This window comes from Myotis daubentonii, chromosome 1 (assembly GCF_963259705.1).
Source record: "Myotis daubentonii chromosome 1, mMyoDau2.1, whole genome shotgun sequence".
NCBI classification, from domain to species: Eukaryota; Metazoa; Chordata; class Mammalia; order Chiroptera; family Vespertilionidae; genus Myotis; species Myotis daubentonii.
In genome coordinates this window covers 50527005-50546403 of record NC_081840.1, presented here as the reverse complement: position 1 = coordinate 50546403, position 19399 = coordinate 50527005, and the positions used below count along the sequence as shown (strand labels likewise).

At 41.3% G+C, this 19399-nt stretch overlaps 1 pseudogene; it reads right to left on the bottom strand.

Moving 5' to 3' along the window:
* Positions 1 to 330: 330 nt before the first annotated feature.
* LOC132227826 (large ribosomal subunit protein eL19-like) overlaps positions 331 to 19399 on the bottom strand; it is a 208524-nt pseudogene continuing 189455 nt past the window's right edge.

The window sequence follows — 19399 nt, the reverse complement described above, 5'->3', positions numbered from 1 at the left end:
GTGGCACAATTTTTTTTTTTTTTTAGATGAAGGCTAATTTTAAAAAAAATATTTTTATTGATTTCAGAGAGGAAGGGAGAGGGAGAGAGAGAAACATCAATGATAAAGGAGAATCATCGAATGGCTTCCTCCTGCACACCCCCTACTGGGGATGGAGCTTGCAACCTAGGCATGTGTCCTTGACCAAATCAAACCTGGGACCCTTCAGTCCACAGGCTGACGCTCTATCTACTGAGCCAAACCAGGTAGGGCTAGATGAAGGCTACTTTTATTAAATGATTGAACCATGTAATTGCCAAGGCCACATGTACATGAAAGAGAGGTGAAGCTTTATTTCTTGGTCTCTTCCTTTTGGAGAGTCTTGATGATTTCCTCCTTCTTGGCCTAGAACCACTCTTCATGGTGCTTTCAGGCTTCCTTGGTCTTAGACCTGCGGGCTTCGGCCTGGTCAGCCAGAAGCTTCTTGTGAGCCTAGTCTGCCTTCCAGCTTGTGGATATGTTCCATGAGAATTCGCTTGTTTTTGAACACGTTACCCTTCACTTTCAGGCCCAGGCTGTGGAACATGTGGCGGTCAATCTTCTTAGATTCACACTATCTTCTGAGTAGCCGGCGAAGAATTCTCACCCTCCTCACCCGGGTTACTTTCTCAAGCATACGAGCATTGGCAGTACCCTTTCGCTGCCCTATGTCCATATGCCTGCCTTTCCTGCGGGCCCAGGTGTTTTTCTGGCATCGAGCCAGGAATGGACAGTCACAGGCTTCCGATGATCCGCCTGTCTTTGATCCGCTTCCGAATCTGCCGACGGGAGTTGGCATTGGCGATGTCATTAGTCTCATTGGGGTCCAACCAGACTTTCTATAAGCCAATCAGAAGCTTGAGCGTACTCATGGCTGCTGCCACAGCGGTGAAAGGAAAAGCAAGTGGCACAATTTTGATTAGTCTCGTTACTGGTAATATAAAGTTTAATCACGTCATTGAGGTGGTATCTGCCAGGTTTCTCCACTCACTGTAAAGTTAACTTTCCCTTTGTCCTTTGTAACTCTTAGGTAAAGAGTTACTTTGTGATGATATAAATATACTGTATATCACCAAATTTCCCACTTATTTATCTAGTTTATTTAAATTAGCATGAATTGGGTATTTCTATTTTATTCAATGGGTTTAAATGTTACCTCATAAATTATTTTGCTGCTAAAATCATCCAAGATTTCTCCAGGGGAATGTCTTCAAGTTGGTTTTGCGTTGTTTTGACGTGTCTCCATCATTTGTTGAGCACGTTCTGGCACAGGATGTTTCTGGCTCATCTTGCACTTTGCACCAGCACTGAAGTCTTCTATTTCTCCAAGAAGGTTTAGTTCCTTTTAGTGGATAATGACCTTTAGAAACCAAAATCTGGGAACTAGATGTGCTCATTGCACAGTGACACTGGGAGTCATGATTCCCAGGCCTTCTCAGTAGACAGAGTTAGAAAATGAATATCTACATCTATATCTATATATCTATGTCTATCTCTAGCTCTATCTAGAGAGATGTATAGAGGTATTTATCTTTTATAATAAAGAGGTAATCTGCAAATTAACCCTCACACCATCACAAGATGGCTGCCTACAACCAGGCCAGCAGGGGGGTTAGTGAGGGACGACCAAATGACTGAGCAAGCAGGCTGCATGGGGCGACCAGGCTGGTAGGGGTGTTAGTGATGAACAACCAAATGACTGAACAGCAGGCTGTGTGGGGCAATCAAGCTGGCAGGGGGGCTGTGAGGGGCAACCAGGCCAGCAGGGGGGCAGTTAGGTGTGGCCAGTAGGGAGGGAAGTTAGGGGCGACCTGGCTGGTGGTGGGGGGTGCAGTTAGGGGCAACCAGGCTGGCAGAGGGGGACAGTTGGGGGCTACCAGGATGTCGGGGGGGGGGCAGCTTCCCAAAGTGCCTCAGTTTGGATGATAAGTTATATGGTCACTCTAGCTATCATTGGTTGGCTTGGAGGTGAAGGGATCAAGTCTCAATTTTAGTAATTTCTATGGAAAACAGCCTAGAAGAGTAAACCACAAATAACAGGATCTTTCTGTACCATTTATATCCAAGGTCAGAAGAGTGGCTGGCACATTATAAACACTCAAAGATGCTAGCTATTATTGTTATTTTTATGTTTGAAATGACTAGCCAAGGTGAGCAAATATATAGCAATGCTGTGACTGACTCTTTATGAGGGCAACCTTGGACTTGGGGTGCTGCCTGGGCTGCCATCACTAAGATGTAGACAAAACCCATGGGCCCAGAGGTGAAGCTCCCTGCTATACTACACCTGCTGCAGCTTGTTCATTATTTTGCATTGACTTCCAGACATAGGAAAACTTTAGCAAATGTAAACATTTTCTTTCTCCATTTACTTGGGCTAAAATGTTTGCACAGAGATCTTAACAATTTCAGATTCATCTGAAGTCATAAAAGCAGACCAGCACATATCTTGTGAAAAATCACTGAAAAGACAAAGCAATTCAAAAGAAGGTATAAATCTTAGCAATACAATTATCTCTTGTTACTGAAGCAACAGGATAGAACTGTACAAGAATTCAAATAAATTTTCTTATAAAAATTCAGAAGGAGTTTGAATCACAAAGCTAGGTAAGACATGAATAAAGAACTGTGCAGAAATAGAGCCCAAGAAAGATGTTACAAAGGTAAAAAATATGAGTGCTAAATTAAAAACTAAAATGAAGGCTGCAAACTGCAGACTATTACAGGAAATTCATAGCTATAGGTGTTCTCCTCTGACTTAGAGATTTATGAGGATAGAAGAGATCCCCAAAATCCAAAATATGTGTAATAGGACTTCTACAATGAGAAGACACAGCACACAGAGGAGAAGTAATAATCAAAAATATTATAGAAGACAGTTTCCCTCAGCTGATAAAAACTTGAGTATTCAGAGCAAAAAGGCTAATTGAGTGGCTGACAAATCAGTGAGGAAACTCATACCTAGACAGGTTTTGTTGTATTTTTGAAAAAAAAAAATTCCTATAAGTATTTACTAAGTAAAGCAAAAGGTAAGCTTTCTTTACTATAATACTGAATTTGATACAACAATGGAGCGATGGCTACCAGAGGGTTGAAAGAAAAGGATTCTGACCCGAGAATCTTATTTCCACTATAAAAACCTCAGAAATGATCAGAAATGCAAGTATTTCAAACCTACCAATAACATATCTCTCTTTAAAAAGTAAAGTATTTTCATATGCCTATTGGCCATCTGAATGTTCTCTTTGAAGAAATGTCTATTCAGATCCTCTGCCCATTTTTAAATTGGGTTTTTTATTTTCTTGGTGTTAAGCTGTATAAGCTCACACTAATCATCAGAGAGATGCAAATTAAAACCACAAGGAGGTATCACCTCACACCTGTCAGAATGGCTATCATCAATAAATCAACAAACAAGTGTTGGTGAGGATGTGGAGCAGTGGTTCGCAACCTTCCTAATGCCGCGACCCTTTAATACAGTCTTCATGTTGTGGTGACACCCAATTTCATTGTTACAAATTGAACATAATTAAAGCAGAGTGATTAATCACAAAAACAATATGTAATTATATATGTGTTTTCTGATGGTCTTAGGCAACCCTTGTGAAAGGGTTGTTCAACCCCTCAAAGGGGTCGTGACCCACAGGTTGAGAATCGCTGATGTGGAGAAAAGGGAAATCCTCATGTACCGCTGGTGGGAATGCAGACTGGTGCAGCCACTATGGAAATCAGTATGGAGCTTCCTCAGAAAAATTTAAAATGGAACTATCTTTTGACCCAGCGATCCCACTTCTGGGAATATATCCAAGAAACCCGAAGCACTAATTCAAAAGACTATATACACCCCTATGTTCATTGCAGTGTTATTTATAATAGCCAAGATCTGGAAATAGCTCAAGAACTCATAAGTTGATGAGTGGATAAAAAAGCTGTGGTACATTTACACAATGGAATATTACTCAGCTATAAAAAAGAAAATCTTGCCTTTTGTGAGAGCATGAATGGGCCTAGGAATTATTCTGCTAAGTGAAATAAGCCAGTCAGAGAAAGACAAATACAATATGATCTCACTTTTATGTGGGACCTAATCAACAACATAATTTAATAAACAAAACAGAAACAGAAGCATAGATACATAGAACAGACTGACAGCTGTCAGAGTGGAAAGGGGTTGGGGTGGGTGAAAAAAGTGAAGGGTTAAGAAAATATTATATACATATCTCATAGACATGGACAATAGTATACTGATAGCCAGAGGAGGGAAAGGGGTGGGGGGAAGTGGAAGTCGGCAAAGGGGGGAAATGGGAATGGAAGGAAACATTGCTTTGGGTAATGGGTGCATGATGCAGTGTGCAGATAATGTTTTATTGAGTTGTACACTTGAAACTTGTATGGCTTTATTAACCAATGTCACCCTAATAAATTCAATAAAAATTAAAAATATCTTGATTAAAAAAGTGAATCAAAATGACCTCAAGAATAGATAGGATGCAATGTAGAAGAAATAGTAGAATGGACAGAGATGATGCAAATGTTAAAAAACATTCTTTAGAGGCATCACAATGCAAAATAGTAATAACAAAAATCGAGGTCTAAAATCTCTGGTCATACCAAGAAAAGCAGCAAGATGTAGGGAGAGAAAGGGAATAAAATTATGGTAAATTTCACAAGTTTATAAAGAAAAGTCAATAGATACTTTAATGATTAATATTGATAACAATTTTAGAAAATTTAACAATGTAGTTACAGAAACAAACATACAGAAGAAACCACTATTATAAAAAGAAACATCAAGGAAAATGAATAAACAAAAGAAAAAGATAAGATGGTAGAAGGAAGCTCAACCATATTAGTTAAATATCTCTTAATGATAAAAGTTATAAGCATAGTTCTAAAAAATTATAAAAGTTATAACTTTTCTTTAAAAAAACTGAGTCTCACCCTGGACAGTGTTGCTCAGCGGTTAGAGTGTTGGGCCACGTAACAAAGGGCTGTGGGTTTGATTCTCAGTCAAAGGCATGTACCTGGGTTGAAGGTTCGATCCCTGGCCCTGGTTGGGATGAGTGCAGGAGGCAACCAATCGATGTGTCTCTCTCACATTGATGTTTCTCTCTCTCCCCCTCCATCCTCCTTTTCACTCTCTCTAAAAATCAATAGAAAAAATATCCTCGGGTGAGGATTAACAGCCACCAAAAAAACCCTGAGTCTCTGAGAGCGAGTTAAAATAAGACTTGAAAAATTAGTTGCTAAATTGGAAGATTTCACCTTGTACCAAGATAAGTTCTTTCCAGATAAATCAATGAAATGATTGCAATTACAGTAAAAATCCTCAAAGAATTTTGGGAGAAGATCTGGACAGACTTATTCTAAAATTTATCTTAATAAATGACAAAAATAAGTAGATAAGAATAGGTAGTCTCAAAGGCAAATTAACTGATACAAAAGAGTTAAAATTTGATTCATGATTTACATATACCATTAAATATATCACAAATATATGTTGACATTATAAGATAAGACACATGACAGTCTCAGGACCATAGACTAGATGACACACAGGAGATGCTCAGTGAAAGAGCAGTAGCAACACTGATTGCATAAACATTGTAATATCATGCCACTTCCTGGCATTTTCAGGTATAACCATTTCTATCTCAAAAATAGATATCAAATAATAAAAATTGTTTATATTTCAAAAATATTTTTCTTACATATACATTTAAAAATAAGTTTTAATGAACAATTAAACAATATCACCAGTATCATTTTTTTCCATTTTAGCAAAAATTTATTATCCTTTCATGAGACATTAATTTTCTGTGGAACATAGTTTAAGAAATGCTACTTAAATATATAGGAAGATCTTACAAATTCACAAAAGAAAAATGGATACTTTTAATAAAAAATGGCCAAAGAACACTAACAAGTAGTTAATGAAAAAATAAAACCGGCCAATAAATATGTGGAAAATATTCAACCTTACTTCTAGATAAATATGGACATTAAATTGAAATTTGTTTTCACTTATTAAATGTACAATGATTATGTGTTACTCTCCCTACCAGCAAAGGTACTGCTCTTATACAGCTGATGAAAATATAAATGAGCACAAACTTTTGGAGTACAATTTAATAGCTTATGTTAAAGTCATTAAACATTTGTAAACATTTGGTACAAGAACTCTGTATGTAGGATGTAATTGAAGATTTATCTATAAGAATGTTTAGTTCTGTCTTCTTTATAATAAAGACAGAAATAAAAATTCAAAAATAGGAAATTGTTTAATTAAATTAAATGTGTCCATACAATAGAACACAATGTAGCCTTTGAAATATTATAAAAGTACATCATAAATATTTTCACAAATATTGTAATTAAAAAGTAAGATTTAAAACAATTTGATCCCATCTAATTTTTGGAATTTTAACAATGACTATGTTAGGTGACTGAATAAAATTATTTCTTTGTGTTATGCTTATTTCTATTTTTCAAATAGTATTTTTTAAAACCATGAGTAATCATTGTTAAGATTCTGTAAACAAATGGCAATATGTATAAGAGTATTAAAATATTTCTATTATTATTTTTTAATTTTATTTTTCAATTACAGTTTACATTCAATATTATTTTGTATTAGTTGTAGGTGTACAGAATAGGAGTTAATAATTATATACTTTACAAAGTGTTCCTCCTGATATTTCCAATACCATACAAGTTATTATTTGATTTAGCAGCCATGTGGCCTAAAACAAATGTGAAATGTGGGCAAATGCTTATAAGCCATAATATTACTTAAAATATTATTTATCAAAAACTGGAAACAACTCAAAAGGTCAACAATATGAGTTTGGTAAAATAAACTGTGGTGCTGGCATATTATAAAATACTAGAAGCCTGGTGCACGAAATTCATGCACTGGGGTGGAGTGGTCCTTCAGCCTGGCCTGCGCCCTCTCACAGTCCGGGACCCCTTGCTCCTTACCGCCCACCTGCTTGCTGCTCCTTAGTGCCTTGAGCCTGGCTTCTGGCTGAGTGGCTCTCCCCCTGTGGGAGTACACTGACCACCAGGGGGCAGCTCCTGCATTGAGCAACTGCCCCCTGGTGGTCAGTGCATGTCATAGCCACAGGTCATTCCACAATTGGGTCTATTTGCATATTAGGGTTTTATTACATAGGATTACACAGTTGTTAAAATATGTGGTCCACTAATTTTTAACATTGGAGGAATACTTATGATGCAATTCTAATATACAATAACTGGCTATTAAATTTATATAATCCATTCTGTAAATGTATATTGTATACACAATATATAGAAATGTATTTAAAAACTAGAGAAAGAGAATACACTTAAATTTAAAAAATATATTTTTTTATTGATTTTTTACAGAGAAGGAGGTGGATAGAGAGTTAAAAACATTGATGAGAGAGGAAAATCAATCAGCTGCCTCCTGCACACCTCCGCACTGGGGATTGAGCCTGTAACCAAGGTACATGCACTTGACTGGAATCAAACCTGGGACCCTTTAATCCACGGGCCGATGCTCTATCCATTGAGCTAAACCAGCTAGGGCAGAATGCATTTAAATTTAATAGTGATTATACCTAGGTGACTTTAAAGTTTAGTTTTTTTCACTATCTTTCACCAAATGTCTTAATAATAAGAATATATGAAAATAATATAATCAGGAAAAGTAAAAAAAGGTCATAAAGATTGTGGAGCCACATGAAGTTCATGCATGATGAACTGAAAAAGTAAAAGATGAAATTAGAGGCACACTCCATGCCGTGGACTGAACATTAGGGAAGCACCCGGTGAGGCAGTATGGAGAGGGGGATGTAATGAAGTTTAAATGAGGTTGTAAGTGATCCTGCTCTCTTTCTCTAGCCTCAAGCATGGACTGAGGAAAGGACCTAACAAGAAGGCAACCAGAAAGAGGCACTTCACCAGAGCTGAATCAACCAGAATCTTGATCTTGGATTCCAGCCTCCAAAACGGTGAGTGAAAAATGTTGCTTAGCCCCCCTGCTATGGCAGCCTGAGCTGACTAACACACCAGGCAAATAAATAAATAAATAAATAAAAATCAGTCTTTTTAAAATGGAAGGAAACACTCCAAAGAGTACTAGCTGCAGAATACCTCCCTCTCTTGTTTCTAAACACGACAGGGTTAACAGGTGATGACCTGGGGTTCAAGGGAACAGGTCCCACTGCTTCTGGTGGAGCATGAGCTGAAGGTGGGCACCAGGGTGTGGTGGGCCCGCTCCTGGAGTGTTGTGCTCAGGGCTGGTGACTGATTTTAAAAGGAGGACATTGATCAAAAACATATTTAGAGGATGTGTTGTGAAGGCTCTTCCAGAAATGATGGCTAGGCTGGTGGGGACAATGTCTTCAAGAAATAACACCAAACACCTGTGGCATTCTCTTCCGCTTCTAAGATTCTCTTAGAAATTTTCTTGGAAACTCTCTTCAAATAACAGGCATTTTAGTGATTATGTGTCAGATTGCAATTTTCTTCAGCCTGCTCCATTCTAAGCTGAAGAACAAATAGAGGGTTTCATTTCCTTTGTTGTTGTTGTTAATCCTCATCTGAAGATATTTTTCCATTGATTTTTAGAGAGAACGGAAGGGAGGAGAGACAGAGAGAGAGAAACGTGGATGTGAGAGAGACACGTCAATTAGTTGCCTCCCGCATGCACCTCACCAGGGCTGGGGATCGAGTCTGTAACCCAGGTTCATGCCCTTGACTAGGATTGAACCCAGAACCCTTCAGTCCTACACTCTATCTACTGAGCCAAACCTACTAGGGCTCCTTCCCTTCCCTTCCCTTCCCTTCCCTTCCCTTCCCTTCCCTTCCCTTCCCTTCCCTTCCCTTCCCTTCCCTTCCCTTCCCTTCCCTTCCCTTCCCTTCCCTTCCCTTCCCTTCCCTTCCCTTCCCTTCCCTTCCCTTCCCTTCCCTTCCCTTCCCTTCCCTCCCCTCCCCTCCCCTCCCCTCCCTCCCTCCCCTCCCCTCCCCTCCCCTCCCCTCCCCTCCCCTCCCCTCCCCTTTCCTTTCCTTTCAGTAAAGTGAAGTAGTAAAGGAGCAACGATGCCACAGAAAGCCACTGTGGATTCAGAGGTCCAAGGGAGCAGACAAGCACAAGGGCGGGCAGGGGAGGGAAGACGGAAGATATTTGCACACCATAGAGTGGGCTGCACACGTGGTATTAACATTAATACGTTCTTCCTAAAGATCTCAAGACTTTTTCATTAAGTGGATAAAATCCAAATAATGATGTAATCTAGGCTTTTGCCAATTAGCCACAAACCATCTAATTTCTTACCAATTACTTGATATTTTCAACTACCTCTAAATGTTAGTGACCTAAAAAAAAAACAGTCTGATCAAAGGCTGTGGAAATTCTCACCCTGCAGCAAGCATTAAATTGGTCCACTCTGTGTCCAGTGCAGACAAATTGTTATACTCTGGAGCCTGTTGACCCACAAGCGACTCAATTAGATGCACAGATGGAGCAGCAATGCTTTAAAGTTGTCTGCACTTGACTGCATGCCTTTAAAGCAACCACCAACCTGCCCAGTCCCCTAAACTCTACCTAAGTCTAATAAATAGAAATGTCTTTCCTTCTCTACTCCAGAGCAGGCATGAGGGCGACCGTCCCTCCTGGGTAGTCACATACAACGAGAATAAGCCCTTTGTGAAATACATCTTTTTATAACCAGCTTCTTCTCACATCAGGGTCCTTGCCTTTACGTGCAATCTTCCTCTTTACCTGTCCTACTTCTTTCCCCACCTCAGCCCATCACAGGCCCTGGCTCTCCAGAATCTTATCCATTTAGTTGAGGAGAGCTTGAAGATAGCGAGGGGCTCAACAATGGATGCAAATCCTGCCCAAAGAGAAGCAATTGGAACCCCTGATGTCTAGTAGGCCCTGGAACTGACTGCTTGGGGGAACAATGGAAACGTCATGTTCTGGCAAAATGTAATGTTCCTAAATTTGGCATTTAGGAACCGTTATTCCTGTCTTGAGAAGTCACCTGTTTGATTTGTCTAAATCAGTGGTTCTCAACCTCTGGCCCTTTAAATACAGTTCCTCATGTTGTGACCCAACCATAAAATTATTTTCGTTGCTACTTCATAACTGTAATGTTGCTACTGTTATGAATTGTAATGTAAATATCTGATATGCAGGATGGTCTTAGGCGACCCCTGTGAAAGGGTCGTCCGACCGCCAAAGGGGTCGCGACCCACAGGTTGAGAACCGCTGGTCTAAATATTACCACTTACAAAAGATTTGAATTCCTCAGCATTAAAGATGATTTCACACACACACACACACACACACACACACACACACACACACACACACACACACACACTATGGGACACAACATAAATGCCCATGTAAATTATTAGGCTGAAAAGAATTTTCTGTCTGGATTGGTAAAATTTATATTTTAAAAAGCCAGTGACTGTAATGCCATAACGCCATAATGACCAAATGACCAGTAACCAGGAGGTGCATTGATGGGTCCCACAGCGCAACGGGTCTGGGTCTCATGCGATTTCATGCACTGGGCCTCTAGTATATAATATTATGATTTTTGCCCAGTGAAGTCAGTGAAAACAAGAGAAAACTGGTTGTTCTGAGATAATGCAGATTCTTCCCTTGTTTGCTACTATGTTTCCTATCACAGCAATGTGCTTGTGTGTGTGTGTGCCCATGCACATGGCGTGCCTGCACATGCACACTCAGGTAACTCTCAGACAACCTCAATAACGTCAGAATCTACTTTTTCTGACAGTTTATATCCGAAACAGTCAGCTACAACTTACCTAAATAACAGAATTCTGATTGTGTATTGCAGTTTTTCTTAAATAAAAGTTAAACCAGTTGCCTGATATTGATGGAGTTCCTTCTTCTTCAGAGTGAAACCCAGTTCCCTGAAACAGTTGTAAGTGCTTCTGTCCCATCCAACAGGATCTGTAAAACACCCTCAAGGCACCTTCTAGCACCATGAGATCGCATGGGGGTGGGTGGGGCAGCTGAATCACTCTTTGTGCTGGTTCTCAGGCCCCCTCACTGCTGCCTTTCCATCCACCTCCTTTGGACTCACACTTTGTTTGCACTGTCTATTTGGTTCATGACCCACATTTATGACACTTGTGTTTGGGTGTTGTTTCTCAGAAGGACACTCCCTGCCCACACCAGCTCAGGGCCTCAGAACCCCTGACAAATCAAAGCCCCATGCTTCCCACTTGCTGGGCGGGGAGGACCAGACATCTGAACACATTTTAGACTTGACTGTGTCACACACCCACAAATGTGAAGATGGGCTTCCTACATCAGAGAGACCTAGTCATGCAAATGAAAGATCGATTGCATCCTAGAAACACAACTATCATTCTTTGGGGCTTGTAGATGAATTGTGGAAGACAGACAGGCGGGTGTCCCAGTGCAGACCCACATTGAATACAAACACTTGGGCTGCAGGGGGAAGGGAAGGGAGAGCTTTGCTCCCTATTTGCCCAGTTGGACCAGTTATCCCTTTAGTGACAGCTCCCACTTATGCAGAAAAAGCCACTGAAAGAAAGTAGGGGGGAAAGCTATTTCTTTAGCATTTCTGGCAATCAAGAAAGTCAAGCCTTACCTCTCAGGCTTGCGCTCTTGCAAACACCTCCTCCCCCCGTTTTAGAGGTTCTCCTGGTGGCAGCATGTTCCTTCTCTTCTGCTGCGTCCCTTGGCCTGCCTGCTGCAGAGGCTGGACAAAAACAGGCCCACATGACCCTACCTCTTATGGCAAATATCTGGCCAATGTCTGGGGATAGAACTTATGATGACTAGGTGTGAGGTTTAAAGGAAATAGGTATGTGAAAGATAGTGCATTATTTGGTGCACAGTAAATACCCAATAAATCCTGTTTGTTTATGTATAAACATATTTATTTATTTGCTTGTTTGTGTGTTGTTGTTGTTTACCGTGGTTCCAGAGAGGATTTAAGGCAGCTTATGAAAATAATCACAAAGAAGCCGAACACGATACAATCTATGATTCTGGGCTCTAGAATAAAAAATATGGAGAAGATTCCCTACATCTTAACATTTAGCATCACCAGGTTCTTCCCATAAATATGTCTTGCCAGGCATTTTCAACTTAAGTCGATGCATCTGTCTCTGAAAGTCTGGTCCTCAGAGGTGCAGTCTGCCCACTGCATAACTGCTCCACCAAGTCTGTCACTCTTCCTGCGGGTCAGGTCCTTAGAGGCAATTACCACCACCATGGAGTATGCAGAAGCAATAAACGTTAAAAGATCATCAAAATGCCCTGATTGGTTTGGCTCAGTGGATAGAGCAGCCGTGGGCAAACTACGGCCCGCGGGCCGGATCCGGCCCGTTTGAAATGAATAAAACTATTGAAAAAAAAGACCGTACCCTTTTATGTAATGATGTTTACTTTGAATTTATATTAGTTCACACAGGCACTCCATCCATGCTTTTGTTCCGGCCCCCCGGTCCAGTTTAAGAACCCATTGTGGCCCTCGAGTCAAAAAGTTTGCCCACCCCTGGGATAGAGTGTCGGCCTGCGGACTGAAGGGTCCCAGGTTCGATTCCAGTAAAGGACATGTACCTTGGTTGCGGGCACATCCCCAGTAGGGGGTGTGCAGGAGGCAGCTGATCAATGTTTCTCTCTCATTGATGTTTCCAACTCTATCCCTCTCTGCTCCTCTCTATAAAAAATTAATAAAATGTACTTTAAAAAATCACCAAAAGGATACCTGTGCCCAATCAGACAGCATGTGCCTTGACATATGGAATGTAAGTATCGAGACAATGCACGCAGCTTGACAGAAAACCAAGTCAGGAATAGAGAGCATCTGAACCAGAGAATGTCCTAGAGGACCCCTGAGATGGAAGGAGATGAGACAGTCAGCCTACCCTTAACATGGCAAGTCTATTCTCCCATGCAGCCACGAGGAAAGGGCCCCAAACCATGAACCCGGGGGAGATTCAGGTGCCTGTAGTCCTCTCAAACATGTGTCCATGAGGATATCATGAGGGCCTCACTCCCAGCCTGCATGTGGCTGGTGGGAGCTTACCCTGTAATGGGCCTTCTTTCAAGACCTTGGATCTATTCCAAACTGCTCCTCAGCCCAGAAAGAGGAGGGTCCCCCTGCTCATTGTTCTTTTCTGCCCCAGGCAGAAAATGCTTCCAAGGATTATTACAACTTGAAGCACCCATCCCTTTCAGAGAAGACTCCATGACCAACCACACAGCTTTGATTTCGCTCATTACCATAGCCAGTGTTATCCTATATAATAAAAGGGTAATATGCAAATTGACCAAAGGGTGGAATGACCAGAACGCCCACAGCCCCTTGCCCCAGCCAACCTGCCCCCAATGGCCTCCATTGGGGTGTGCCAGCTGGACCCCACCAGTGCATGAATTCATGCACTGGGCCTCTAGTTTTCTATAACCAGTGTTATTTTCTATAACCATCACAACTAAGCTGGTCATTTCCCAAAGTTGGGGTAATTTAATCCTATCCATGGTTATCTTACTCAACTCTTTCTTCTTGACCTTGACATAATTCTTGTTAAATGTTTCATAATCACTTATGTTGAACAGTGAACAGAGCTTGTATAAGCATTCCACCGAGTGATCCTCTCCAACAATCCTGTGAGGCACGTGCTGCTGTCCTCATTTTACGGATGAGAAAACTGAGGCTTTATTTTGTCATGATGGTAGTACTATCGAATAAGTACTATTTATACTTATTAGAATAAATTATTGAGGCATATTGAGTAGAAAGTGAAATTGCTCTTTCATCTTCTCACCTCTCCTTTCCTCCCAGCTCATTTCTTCTCTTTAGAGGTTAATCCTGCTAACAGTTGGGAATCCATCTGTTCTTATCTTTTTCTATCCATATAAAAACACAGACTACACATATAATGTTTAAAAATGTGTAAATGGGATCATAGTATATAAATATATTTATTTATACCACTTACTTTTTTCGCTTAAAATGTAATATGGAAATTTTTCCTTGACATTTTGGTTGGATTCATCATTTCTCACCTTCCAGAATGGCTACCATCAATAAATCAACAAACAAGTGCTGGCGAGGATGTGGAGACAAGGGAAATCTATTGCACTGTTGGTGGGAATGCAGACTGGAACAGTTACTGTGGAGAACAGCATGGAGTTTCCACAAAACACTAAAAATGGAACTGCCTTTGACCCAGCCATCCCACTTTGGGGAATATATCATAAGAATCCCGAAACACCAATCAGAAAGAATATATGCATTCCTACATTCATCGCAGCATTATTTACAATAGCCAAGTTCTAGAAACAGCCCAAGTGCCCATCAGTGGATGAGTGGATAAAAAAGCTGTGGTACATTCACACAATGGAATACTACTCGGCTATTAAAAGAAGGATCTCTCAACCTTTGCAACAGAATGGAAGGACCTGAAGATTATTATGCTAAGTGAAATAAGCCAGTCAGAGAAAGAAACATGTCATGTAATCTCACTTATATATGGAATCTACCGAGCAAAATAAACTGAAGAACAAAACTGAACCAGAGGCCTGGATACAAGGAACTGACTGATGATGTCAGAGGGGAGGGGGGTTGGATGGTCTAGATAAAAGAAGGTGAAGATATTAGCCAAAGAACATATATGCATAGCTCCGACAACAGTGTGTTGAAGACCAGGAGAGGGGAGTCTAGGGCCTGGAGGTGGGCAAAGAGGGAGAAAATGGGGGACCTCTGTAATAGCATCAACAACAACAATAAAAAAGTGATCCATAAGTATTCCCCAGTATAGCTATCCCATGATTCCTTTAATCATTTTCCAGCTTATAAATGATGAGGTTGCTTCCAATATATATTTTTTAATTTTTATTTTTTTTATTGCTTAAAGTATTACAAAGCTTCCAATGTTTTGATATACAAAAAGCGCTATAATGAACAGCCTTGAATCCATATCATTGTGCATAGGTGTTCATGGAATGGCTTGTCAGAGAGGATGCACATTTTATTAATATTTGATAGGTACTACCACAACCCTTCTAACACATACTCTAACAAGTTGTATATGAGAGCCTTTGTTCCACAAACACTTGCAGCAGGAAATATCAATCCTTCAACACTGTCATTATTATGGGCTAACTCATTGTTCTATTGCCATCTTTCAACCCCAGGGTCTTAGACATTTGCCTGACCATAGCATGCTTCTGGGAGTAATGACATGAAAAGAGCAGGGACTGCAGTGGTGGTTACGGAATTTCTGAATAGGAAAATCCTGAAGCTAGTTGGGGTGGAGTGGTGGCTAGGAGATGACACTGGAGATGTGTTCGCTTAGGAAGCCAGTTTTTTTCCTTTATATTGTATGTTTGTGAGTTGGCTTCTGGACACTGATGAAGATTAAGGAATGGTTCAAACCTTCCCCGATTCCTTCCCTCCTCCCAGTTTATGCAGACATGGAAGGTTTGGGAAGGAGGCTGAGACCACTCAGTCAGAGTGAAACAGAGAACATCTTGGCAGTGAGAAGACTATTAACACATCCTCCTTCATTTCTGACATGGCAGTTTCCATTTCTTGTGCAAAAAAAAAAAGGATTTTAAGACTGAGTTGACAAATAAAAACCCCAAGCATTCTATTTTCCATCTTACTTCCTGGCCTGGCAGTCTGCAAGTAACTGAAGCTGGAGTAGTTTCAGATCAATTAACTAAGTTTCTATCAGGGTGATCATTTTGCATGCATACAAAAAACTGTGGAATATGTTATCCCAATCCAGGCTGGTGAACATTTCCACTCCTGAAAGGACTTTGGAGTTTGATGTCATTAACTATGTTTAGTTCTGAGCAGGATAACCACTGGAGTGGCCAACTTCATTATCAGTTTGAGAAATTATTACTGAGCCAAATGATTTGGGGAGAATCAGAAAGAGGACAGTAAGGGTTTTCCTTACTATGAAATCAAAAGACTTCACAAGTACTTCTTTTAATCCTGAACACAAACTTCATTCTAATTACAGCACCAGAGAGAGCTAAACAGTGTGAGATCCACTGTGAAATGAATATCACTAATGTAAAAAAAAAAAACTTCGGCATATCCCTCTTTTAAAAATTTAGTGTCTTAATGTGATCCATGACTTTGTCACCTTTTGTACTGCTTCCTGTTTGATTATAATTTTATCTATTAATCATGTTAATCCAATAGACTCGGCCTTAATCAAATGTGAGTCAATTACCCAGTTCTTCAAATTATATTTTTTAATGAAAGACATTTTTTAAAATTGAATGCCTATTAGGGCCAAGCCAAACTTGTTCATAAAGTTTGGGTTATCACAGAACAGTATGAGCCCTTGACTCTACCTGCATTTCCGGCTCCTTCTGATGAGGGTGCGCTGTGTGCTTTTAGACACAGCCATTAACCTCTCTGTAATTCCCGCATTTCCACCTGTGAAAGGAGGATAATGATGCCTCTGGCTAAGGAAATGATTTGATGACTCTTAGTTGAAAAATGCAATTTGAATACTAATTTTTTCTTAAAGCCTTATGTAATTTCACTTTTAATTTCTTGCCATAAGTGGTTTTGTTTTTCCTTAGCACCAAACTGCTTTTCGACATTGTTAGAGATCGACATGTAAATCCTTTGGAAGAGAAGTCAGACTGGGAAGGGTCTCTTTGGAGTGAAGATCCTTTACCATGGACATTTTCGGACAGGGTGAGGAGGATTGTTTTACCAACGGGTCTCCTGAGACGGTCTCCCGTGTGGCCTCGAGCTCTGTGCTGGGGAAGCTTGTCATGCTGATTCCTAGTCCCGCAGAACAGAGCCCCTGCTCCGTGCAGGAGGCCTGTGGCACACAGGAGCGGGGAGCGGGGGCCTGAGGGTCGAGAGAACTAGCTGATCGTTTAAGGGGCTCCACGGTACTGTGTACAGAACAGCAGCTGCCTGTGCACATTTCTCTTACCGGAAGCCCATCGTTATTACTAATTTTCAGTAAGATTCTAAATGGAGTCCACCAAGCACTGCTTTAGGGCCAAATGGACTGTTGGGTCAGGGACCCCAACCTCAGGCTGGGCCTGATGCCGGAGGATCATCTCCACTGCTCAATGGGCGAGGCAAGAGATTTCATCAGCAGACAAGTGCTTCTGCCTCTGCTCTGCGAAGCTGGCTGCCATTACACAGTGTGAAATTGGGGATCTGGACCGCTCGGAAAGAGGGCTCTTCCATCGTTGTTGAAGTTTAGGGAGGTAATGACAGTTATTTCATTCCCTTTCCTTTCTGCCCCAAGTGCCCTACTCCTCTGGTATTTAGCTCCGTTGTTTAGTTGAAATCACGTTAGTGCATTACAGGCTGATCCGGCTGAGAAATGACAAGTGGCCTAGTCGTGGTAAAAAGCTCTCCTAATGGCAGGTGGCAGCACGGCGCATTAGCGCTTCTTGATAGAAGAAGCTAGGGACATGCTGTCAGTTTCTAGGTTCTGTGTCACCATGGCTCCAAGGAAACTCATCTGTGTTCATTATCACCAAGGAGGGGCTACTGGGGCAGAGAGCTTTTGTTTCATAAAGTGGCCTGGGTGCTGGGCAGCTGGCTGGGTGAACTGAGTTGTTCTGACCCTTCTGTGAATAAGCACTCGTGGCCACTCCACTGGAACTGAAGCCCCACATTTCCAGGAGGCTCGAGGCCACCCGGAGCCAACATTCTACAGGAGTAACCACTTCTGAGTTGTCATGCTACCGTTAAATGTTGTTGGGCAGAACTTTTAATTTGCACACCATTTTGCATTCTAACTCGTGTGATCCTCTGAGACTCTTTCTGTGTTCCCATCAGGCCCAGGTGTTGATGTTGCCATAGGGAGGCAGGGTTACTCACACCCGGTGGGCAGCATGGAACGCAACAGGAGGCGAATGTCCAGTGTTCCTGATGCTCTAGGAGTCACCTTGTTGACTCTGAAGGCCTGATTTCTGGGTCCTCACTTCTCCCACTCTAGCCCCCAGCAAGGATGCCAAACAACATCCTGCGAGTAGAAAAGGAAAGCCCTTACCAAGCTTGGGTCAGATCAATAAAACTTCCTCCTCCAAAATGCATCATTCTGATAGATCTTTAGCAGTGGAATTATTAGGTCAAATAAAGTGAATATTTTGAGGCCTCTGACTGCCAAATTGGTTTCAAAGTGTTGTGTTCATTTTGTGGAACTGACTATCAGGTACTTTGCCCATTTACCTAATTTGGTTGTAGTTTTTTTTTTCCCTCATCTACTTGTGTGTACTCTTTACCCACTAAAGATGACAGCTCTCTGCAACATTTTCTGCAGACATTTTCCTAAATTTATTAAGTGTGGGTGAGGTGCCAGGCATTAGTGGTGGGTTTGAACATAAATAACGCACAACCCCTCCAAGAGCTTGGAATCTATGTGAGGATATGACGACATAAGACATTTGAGTACATTGACTAGGGAGGGACTTCTGCTTCTGGAATTATGGCCAACTAGGTCCTCAAAGGAACGCTTGGACTGTAGAACAATGCATGGGTTCTAGAATTAAACCCTAGAAACGACACACTCTTGGAGATATTGCTAGTTTTACAAGAGGGTGCTAAAGATCCCTGTCTTTCTTATAGGAAAAGCAGCAAAACTGTGAAGCGAGGTTGGATAAAGCCACAGGAGCAAGGAGGAGGGGGGCTACCTGACAGCAACTCTGCCTGTTGTACATGGCTGTCTAGCCTGGGGCCAGCAGGGATGGGAAAGCTGACCTGTACCTCTGTTAGACCAGGACAAGAGAGGACCCTGCCTGGGGCCCATGCTTTAGAGAAGTCCCTCATGTCACAAACACACACACACACACACACACACACACACACACACACAATATACATACACACTTATATTAAAGACATGTGCTCAACATTGGCACAGCATGATAGTATCCACAGTTGCTCTCATGACTGACTCCATTAAGATCCCACTGAAACAAGCGCTTGGGCCACTGGAGAGCATCTAAACCAGGGATGGGGAAGGTCCAACCCGAGGGCTGTGTGAGGCCCGTGAAATCACTGGGCCTGGCCCTGCCAAGGCATCAGAGGTGAGTTAATTAAATGTTTGACCAACTACAGCAGGCTAATTTTTAAGTTGGTGAATTTATATGGCCCGTGAATGATGTTATAAATATTCAAATGGTCCTTGGCATAAAAAAGGTTCCCCACCCTAATAAAGAAAGAGTGACAAAGTCTAGATGTGGGGAAGTTTGAGTTTTTGAAGATGGATACTGCTTCAAAAGGTAGGGAGGGTTTGAGTGGCAGAAATTTTTATATAAAACAAAAGATAAATCAATCAACTTGTTAAATCCTTTCCTTTGGAGTAAATACTATGT